The sequence below is a fragment of the Protobothrops mucrosquamatus genome, unplaced genomic scaffold (genome assembly GCF_001527695.2).
Source record: "Protobothrops mucrosquamatus isolate PMUCROS unplaced genomic scaffold, P.Mucros_1.0 scaffold4193, whole genome shotgun sequence".
Classification (NCBI taxonomy): Eukaryota; Metazoa; Chordata; class Lepidosauria; order Squamata; family Viperidae; genus Protobothrops; species Protobothrops mucrosquamatus.
Genome location: NW_015390118.1, coordinates 8,515 through 17,686, shown reverse-complemented (window position 1 = coordinate 17,686; position 9,172 = coordinate 8,515). Strand labels below are relative to the sequence as shown.

The 9,172-nt window shown below is 46.9% G+C and overlaps 1 pseudogene; it reads right to left on the bottom strand.

Annotated features, from left to right (window-relative positions):
• Nucleotides 1-6,382: 6,382 nt before the first annotated feature.
• Nucleotides 6,383-6,507, bottom strand: LOC114923518 (annotated as a pseudogene).
• Between the last annotated feature and the right edge of the window lie 2,665 nt (nucleotides 6,508-9,172).

Sequence of the window (9,172 nt, the reverse complement as noted above, 5' to 3'; positions counted from 1 at the left end):
TTTGCAGATGTGTTCAGCTCTGAGCTAGGATCCTACAAGGGACCTCCAGTTTCACTAAAGCTAGATTCAGCTGTACAGCCCATAAGGGTTAAACCTAGGAGAGTACCATTTGCTCTTAAGGGCAAGATTGATGCTGAACTGGACAAGTTGCTCCAGCAAGGCATATTAGAGCCTGTAGACTCTAGCCCGTGGGAAACTCCCATTGTAACACCTTTGAAGGCAAATGGGGACATTCGTATATGTGCAGACTACAAGTGCACACTCAACAAGGCCCTACAGCAACATGCTTATCCTGTACCTGTAGTGAGCCACATTTTGGCTTCCCTTAAAGAGGGTAAGATTTTTGCAAAGCTTGAACTGGCTCAAGCGTATCAACAGTTGCCTGTTGATGATGCAGCAGCAGAGGCTCAGACTATTGTTACCCATAGAGGGGCTTTCAAGGTGAAAAGGTTGCAGTTTGGGGTGAATGTATTTATTTTGTTTTATTTATTTATTTATTAAATTTATATACCGCCCTATCTCCCTTACGGGACTCAGGGCGGTGAACAGGCAATACTAAAAACCACAATAATAAATAGTTTCTGTTCTAAAATCAAATTAAATAACATGCCTGTTCTAAAAACACCCCATACAAAAACCCCCACTAAAACATAATGTAGCCCCTGGCATTTTTCAAAGTGTAATGGAAAACACCCTGAGGGGTATTCCTGGTGTGTGTCCTTATTTTGATGACGTCCTCATCGCAGGGGACTCAGCTCAAATGCTGGCAGAGAGGTTAAAGGCTGTTTTGCTTCGTTTCCGAAGAGCAGGCCTTAAGTTAAAACAGGACAAGTGTAAGATTGGTGTCCATTCCACTGATTTCCTGGGGTTCAGGATAGATGCTCAGGGCATCCACCCTTCTGATGCTAAGCTCAAAGCTATTCAGCAGGCTCCAAGCCCTAAGTCTAAGGGTGAATTACAAGCCTTTTTGGGTTTATTGAACTTCTATCATGCTTTTCTGCCTCATAAAGCTGCTATTGCTGAGCCTCTACACAGACTTTTAGATAAAAATGCCTGTTGGCAGTGGACCAAAGTCCATGAAGCTAGTTTCAATGAGGTTAAGGCCTTGCTTACATCCAATGCGGTGTTAGCTCATTTTAATGAGCAGTTGCCAGTGTGTCTGGCTTGTGATACTTCCCCCTATGGTGTGGGAGCTGTGCTTAGCCATCTGACGGCTGATGGGACTCAGGTCCCTATGGCATATTATTCTAGGACATTGTCTGCTGCTGAGCGTAACTATGCTCAAATTGACAAGGAGGCCTTGGCTATTGTGGCTGGAATTAAAAAATTCCATGATTTTATCTATGGCCGCCATTTTACGGTCTTTACTGACCACAAGCCTTTGCTAGGGTTGTTTACTACGTCCAAACAAAGCCCACACATCCTTTCCCCTCGCATGCTGCGATGGTCCATTTTTTTATCAGCTTATGACTATTCACTAGTTTATTTATTTATTTATTTATTTATTATTTAAATTTATATACCGCCCTATCTCCCTTACGGGACTCAGGGCGGTGAACAGGCAATAATAAAAATCACAATAAATATTGAATAAAAAGCCTGCTCTAAAATACCCCATATAAAACCCCTAGCAAAGCCCAATCAAAACTACGCCAGGCCGGCCGCATGGAATAGATGGGTTTTCAAGGCTCAGCGGAAGAGGTGCAGGTCCGTAGTTGTACATAGGTCGGGGGGTAGGTCATTCCAGAGGGCAGGAGCTGCCACAGAGAAGGCTCTCCCCCTGGGGGGCGCCAGCTGGCATTGACTGGCCGATGGCACCCTAAGGAGGCCCTCTCTGTGGGAGCGGACTGGTCGAAGGGAGATATTTGGTAGGAGGCGGTCTTGCAAATACCTAGGTCCATTGCCATTGAGCACTTTAAAAGTTGTTACTAACACCTTGAAGCGCACCCGGAAGGCCACCGGCAGCCAGTGCAGCTCGCGCAGGAGAGGTGTTACATGGGAGTATCTAGAGGCCCCCAAAATCCCCCGCGCGGCCGCATTCTGAACTAGCTGGAGCCTCCAGGTGCACCTCAAGGGGAGCCCCATGTAGAGAGCATTGCAATAGTCCAGGCGGGAAACGAGGGCTTGAGTTACCGTGTGTAGGGCATCCCGATCCAGAAAGGGGCGCAACTGGTGTATCAGGCGAGCCTGATGAAAAGCCCCCCTGGCCACGGCCGTCACATGATCGTCTAAAGACAGCCGAGCATCCAGGAGGACGCCCAGGTTGCGGGCCCTCTCCGCGGGAGCTAATGACTCGCCCCCGATAGCCAGAGATGGAGCCAACTGGCTATGTCGTGACGCCGGAAACCACAGCCACTCGGTCTTGGACAGGTTGAGTCGAAGCCTGTTCCTTCCCATCCAGACTCGCACGGCCTCCAGGGACCGGGACATCACTTCCGCGGCATCGTTGGGGTGGTCCGGGGTGGAGATGTATAGCTGGGTGTTATCTGCGTACTGATGAAACTCCACCCCGAAACCACGGATGATCTCACCCAGTGGCTTCATATAAATGTTGAACAGGAGAGGCGAGAGGACCGACCCCTGTGGTACCCCACAAGTGAGGTGCCTCGAGGTCGACCTCTGCCCCCCTGCCAACACAAATTGTGACCGGTCCGAGAGGTAGGAGAAGAACCACCGTAAAACGGTGCCCCCCAACCCCAACCCCCCTAACCGGTGCAACAAGATACCATGGTCGATGGTATCAAAAGCCGCTGAGAGGTCTAGCAGGACCAGGATAGAGGAACAGCCTCTATCCCGAGCCCTCCAGAGATCATCAGCCAACGCGACCAATGCCGTTTCCGTGCTGTGCCCAGGCCGGAAGCCGGACTGGCGCGAGTCTAGATAGACAGTTTCTTCCAGGTGCTGAGGGAGCTGTCGTGCCACCACACTCTCAACAACCTTCGCAAGAAAGCGAAGGTTGGAGACAGGCCGGTAGTTGGCCAAAACAGCCGGGTCCAGGGAGGGCTTCTTGAGGAGGGGCCTCACCACCGCCTCTTTCAAGGCGGCCGGCAAGAACCCCTCACTCAAAGAGGCGTTGACAATTCCCTGGAGCCAGCCTCGTGTAACCTCCCGGGAGGCCAGTACCAGCCAGGAGGGACACGGGTCCAGTAGACATGTGGTGGTGTTCAGCCGTCCCAGCATCCTGTCCATGTCCTCGGGAGTCACAGGATCAAACTCTTCCCACAAAGTGGACTCAAGACCTGCCTCCATTGGCCCGTCTGAACTAGTCCAATCGGAAGCTAACCCATCCCGGATCCGATCGATTTTGTCATGCAGGTAACACCCAAATTCCTCTGCCTGACCCTGCAAAGGGACGTCCCGGACCCTCTGATGAAGGAGGGAGCGGGACACCCTAAACAGGGCGGCAGATCGGTTACCTGCAGACGCGATAAGAGTGGAGAAATAGTTTCGTTTTGCCGCTCTTATCACCACTAGGTAAGTCCTTAAATGGGACTTTACCAGTTTCCGATCGGATTCGGAGCGGGTGGCCCTCCAATTACCCTCTAGGCATCTCTTTCGACGCTTCATCACTCTCAGCTCCTCGGAGAACCAAGGAGCCAAGGTAGACCGGCATCGGGTGAGGGGCCGCAAAGGCACGACCCGGTCCAGGGCCCCAGTTCACAACCCGGTCTAGGGTCCAGTTCACAAACCTGGAAAAGAAATGGGTCATGCTGATGGCCTAAGTAGGCTGCCATTGCCTGCTGTGGAGCCTGATCCTGCCCGTGCTGTGCACATATTGTCCATTCAGGATTTGCCGGAGTGTCCCCTTAATGCTAGGGATGTGGCTGCTGAAACTGCCACTGATCACACGCTTAAACGCGTGCTGACATGGGTGCTGTCAGGTTGGCCTGACAGATGCCCAGAGGAGGATTTCCAACGCTTTTGGGTTAAGAGGCATGAGTTGTCCACATTCAATGGCTGCCTCCTCTGGGGCTCTAGAGTTGTGATTCCGGCCTCCTTGAGGTCTAGAATCTTAATCTCCTTACATGAGGGTCACCCTGGGATTGTCAGGATGAAAGCGCTCGCGCGTAGCCATTTGTGGTGGCCTGGTATTGATAAAGCCATTGAGGCCCAGGTACATGGGTGTCATGCATGTCAGCAGTCCAGGCCAGAAATGCCTCAGGCCCCTGTTCATAGGTGGGAGGAAACACACACTCCGTGGTCTAGAATACATATAGATTATGCTGGGCCCTTTCAGGGGCAATTCTTCCTGGTTGTTGTGGATAGCCATTCCAAGTGGCTGGAGGTTGTTCCTGTGTCATCCACCACTACTGCCAAGACCATCCAGGTGTTGAGAAACATTTTTTCTGCCCATGGTCTGCCAGATGTCTTGGTGTCGGATAATGGTCCTCAATTTACTTCTGCTGAGTTTCAGGATTTCCTACAAGCCAACATGATTTGCCACGCAACTTCAGCTCCATTCCACCCTTCCACCAACGGTCTGGCTGAATGGATGGTCCGCGTCGCCAAGGACGCTCTCAAGAAACTGACTTATGGCAACTGGCATCACAGGTTGGCTGACTTCCTTCTAGCCCATCGTACTACTCCGTGCACTGCCACGGGTAAGTGCCCGGCTGAACTCCGTTGGGGTCGCCGGCTTGTGACTAAATTGGACAGGCTGCATCCGGAGCGAGTAGCTTCACAGGTGTCCCAGCCGCGCCCACCATGGGTCCTTCACGTGGGTGATCCTGTCTGGACCAGGAATTACAGGTCTGGACACCTCTGGGTCCCGGCAGTGGTCTGCAAGGTCTCGGGGCCTCTGTCCTACGAGGTGTCCTTGGACGACGGTCGCGTCCTTCGCCGCCATATTGATCAACTGCGTGTGAAGCGGGACTCGCCTCGGTTTTCTCCTCAGTTTTCTCTGGGGGGGAGGAGGAGTGGGAAGTGCATTCTGGGAATCAGCATCAGCAGCCGACACTGGCTGTTGAGGACACCATGGGTACTCAACCCCCAAGTTCCGCAAGTGCTCCAAATAGGAATTCATGGGGCAGGGGGCAAACATACACCCCCACACTCACTCCAGCCTGGGAGTCACACCGGAGGTATCCTCACTACCCACAACTCAACAACAATACTCCAGACAAGGAGACTGACTGGGAGCATCCTCATAACTCACAACATACAAGAGAGCAGGCACAACAGTTTGGGGACTTGCCCTTTTCCTCAATGGCTCATAGAAGGAAGTCCCCACGCATTAGGGCTAACAGGGAGGTATCCTTGGACCCTATCACTACAGAAAGGAGCCAGGAAAATTACACCCCTTCAGGGAACAAGGAGATGAGTTCAGAGGGCTCAGAAAGCTTCCTAAGAGGCAGGTCGACCAGGTACAGTGAACAGCAGAGTCCTGACTACCTGAGCCTAGGAGGCGAGCAGGGAGGTCAGGCAGCAGTCATAGGACAGCCGCAGTGTAATTCACCTAGTGTGGAAAGCAATGGTGGGGACCATTCAATCTCCCCAGGTCCGAGAAGGTCGCTACGGGTCAAAGGCCCACCCAAATACCTTGCAGATTACGTGAGGTGAGCAAGAGTTAGAGAAATCTGGACAAGAGGTCCAGGTTGGTTAGCTCATAGGGAAAAAAGGAGTTTGGGCTCATTTATTCTCAGAACGATAGCACTACCAATACTTTTCACACTCTGTGCATTTGATGCAAAAGTTAGCAAACACGTACTCTACCAAAGGTGGCGTTCATGTTGGGCACAGCATTATTTTATCTAGGGGGGAGGGGTGTTGTGTCCTGAGCCTGCAGAAGCAGGCTCGGGACGATGCAAGAGTCCCGGGCATTGCAAAAGCTGCCCGGGACCAGACTGAGCGGCGCCGGCCTTGCGCGCATGCACGAGGCGGGAAAAGACTGCCTGCTATTGGTTGGGATTGCCCGGGGATCCGGGGGTATAAAAAGAGGCCTGCGTGCCTCTGCTCTTGTTGGTTGTTAGCTGTAAGAGAGTGAGAATAAAGCTTTGTTCTGTAACATGAATTGCCTCCTTCGCCTTTCATCTCCGGACTTAACACCATCCTCAGGGAACTTCTCTCTCACCAGAATGTGGTACCAAAATGAGTCTATTCCACCAGGTCAGATAAGACGTGGTCCACCTTCTGGTAGAAGGAAGTTCCCCAAGGAAGGGGTCTTCCTTCAAAATGTCATTTGTTCATTCTGCTGAAGTTTGTTTGTTTATTTATTTATCAAATGTCTACACCAGGGGTAGGCAACCTTGGCTCTTTTATGACTCATGGACTTCAATTCCCAGAAGTCCATGAGTCATAAAAGAGCCAAGGTTGCCTACCCCTGGTCTACAGCAACCACCACACCAAAATGATTCTGGGCAGTTCACAATCAAACCATTTAATTAAAAGCAAGGCTACACTACCATAAATTATCCAGTTGAGTTTCCTACATTTGGGGAACTCACAGGGATAAGCAGGCCCAGAGTGCAGCGGATGAGCCTCACCTCATCTCTTCTGCTAGCTAAGTATAAATATACTATAAGTTCTGATCCTCTCTCTATAGACTTGCTCTTATGATCCTGCTTCTACAAATTAGATTTTAAAAATGGGGGGGGGGGGAATTATCATTTCAATTAACTGGTTAGAAAATGTGGGGCATGGACCCACTTATTATTCATTTGTTATTTAAAAGACTTATTTGATCATGCATCTTTAGAAACACAACCCTGGACTAAATATAAAAAAGAATTAGCATCTTGCCTCTTGCTTGAATATAAATATTTAATTTCATGAAAGTGAACATACTACACAGTTTAATCAGTAGAGAAACAATAGCTTGTGTAGATTTATCCGTTAATAAAACAAAGATGAAATATTTTAGATTCTTTTCTTGAAATGGTTAGAAACAACTAATTGGTTTCGGTACCTTGAAATAAGTGGTATACAGTACTTAGAAACTTGGCTGAATTTGAAATGCATATAACACAAAACATAGAACATTTGTTAGGGCTTCTATATACATTGTTGATTAAATTTGATTCAGAAACTGAATAACTGAAAGACTGCATGTTTGAATGAATGCGGAAAAAAATCAACAGGACAATTGATATACAACAATAGGAATATCACTGGAAGACAATAACACTCAATATAAATATTGCATTCTAAGAAAACTGATATAAGATTTATTGTTGGAATATAATTGCAGGGTTGATTGCCAAAATGGGTACAAAATATTCTAGAAATCTTCAGAAATGTTATAAAGATAATCCTTGACTTACAACCACAATTGAGCCCAAAACTTATGTTGCTAAGTGAGATATTTGTTGAGTTTTCTCCCATTTTATGACTTTTCTTGCCACAGTTGTTAAGTGAATCATTGCAGTTGTTAAGTTAGTAACCCATTTGTTAAGTGAATCTGGCTTCCCCATTGACCTTGCTTGTCAGAAGGTCACAAAAGGTGATCACATGACCCCGGGACACTACAACCGTCATAAATATGAATCAGTTTCTAAGCACCCAAATTTTAATCACCGGACTATGGGGATGCTGCATAAGTGTGAAAAACAGTCAAAAGTCACTTTTTTCAGTGCCATTGTAACTTTGAACGATCACTAAACAAACTGTTGTAAATTGAGGACTACTTGTAATTCATTTGGATTATTCTTACAACTGATGGCAATGTTACAAAGCTCAACAATTGTGGAATATGATTCATCAGAGCAATAAACAAAATTTAAATATTGACTTCTCATTCTTGACAGATGCCTATTTTTCTGTTAAATATATTATTACCAAGCCTTGCATTCCTACTAAATATACTGAGTTGATTTTATGCATAATAGCTGTGGGATATGCTACACATCCTGCTGATCAGTTTCCTCATTAGAAGATAACACATTAACCTTTGGGAGTATGAATCCATGTCAGAAGTTACTTCTTATCTAAAAATGGGTTTGATGCTAAGTTTAACATAATTTGGAAACCATATATGGACTATAATTCCACAGATTTCTGTCACATACAGAATTTGAATTTCTTTTGACATAAATTTTTAAAATATTACATTCTGTTCTATTGGCCATAGAGGTACAGCTTCAGATTAGTTAGAATTTCTTGCTCATTTATATCATATTCTTATTAATTTGTCTGATAATTCTGAGGATGATTGATCATTCTGATGACTGTGACTGTTTTTGTCGATTTCTGATTTTCATCTTAGCTCTTAAAGCACTAAATTAAGGTATGAATTTCATTTGGTTCAATTTTCCTTGAAAGAATAATGGTGATTTTTTTAAATTATTTCTTTGAGTATCTGGTAAATTCTCATCTAATCCTTTTATTTGGGCAATCCTTCACACACACACACACACCAACCCCCAACCCCTCCTCTCTCTCACATACACACACACAAAACACACATGCCTGTGTGTGATTGTGTATTTCTCTCTTTCATTTCTTTTTTCTATTTCTTTTCCTGTCTGTCTTAACAATAAAAGCTTTTAAAAAACAAACCCACAGGGAACCATGCCCAATTTCTTAAGAGGGGATTAATTTGCTTTAGAATCCTTAGGAGGCTGATAATGGGCCACAGTGACTTCTTGTGCCAGTCCTAGATTTCCAACCTCTGATCCTTGTCAAGTCTGCAGCCTCTTGCCAAGCAGCTGTTGTGCATTGAGCCACCTGCTCAGCTGAGCACTTCTTGCATGCTGTGAGTATCCGTCCCCCAGTCAGAGAAACAGGAGCAGAAGCTCTCCATCTCAGCCCAGAAGGCTGTGCTTAACTAAGAAATGAGGGAAATAAGAAAATGCTTCAAGCATCCTCATCCAGGACATTTATTCAAGGGTGATCTCCTGACTTCCCTCATTTCCTGCGCTATTATACCAGGTACTCCTCGACTTACAGCCACAATTGACCCCCAAATTTCTAGTTGTTAAGTGAGACATTTGTTAAATGACTTTTGCCCCATTTTATGACCTTTTTTGCCACAGCTGTTAAGTGAATCGTTGCAGTTGATAATTTAGTAACACGGTTAAGTGAATCGGGTTTCCCCATTGGCTTTGCTTGTCGAAAGGTTGCAGGAGGTGATCACATGACCTTGGGACACAGCCACGATCCTAAGTATGAACCAGTTGCCAAGCAACTGAATTTTGATCACGTGTAGCACGTGGTGCTACAAAGTGTGAACGATGGT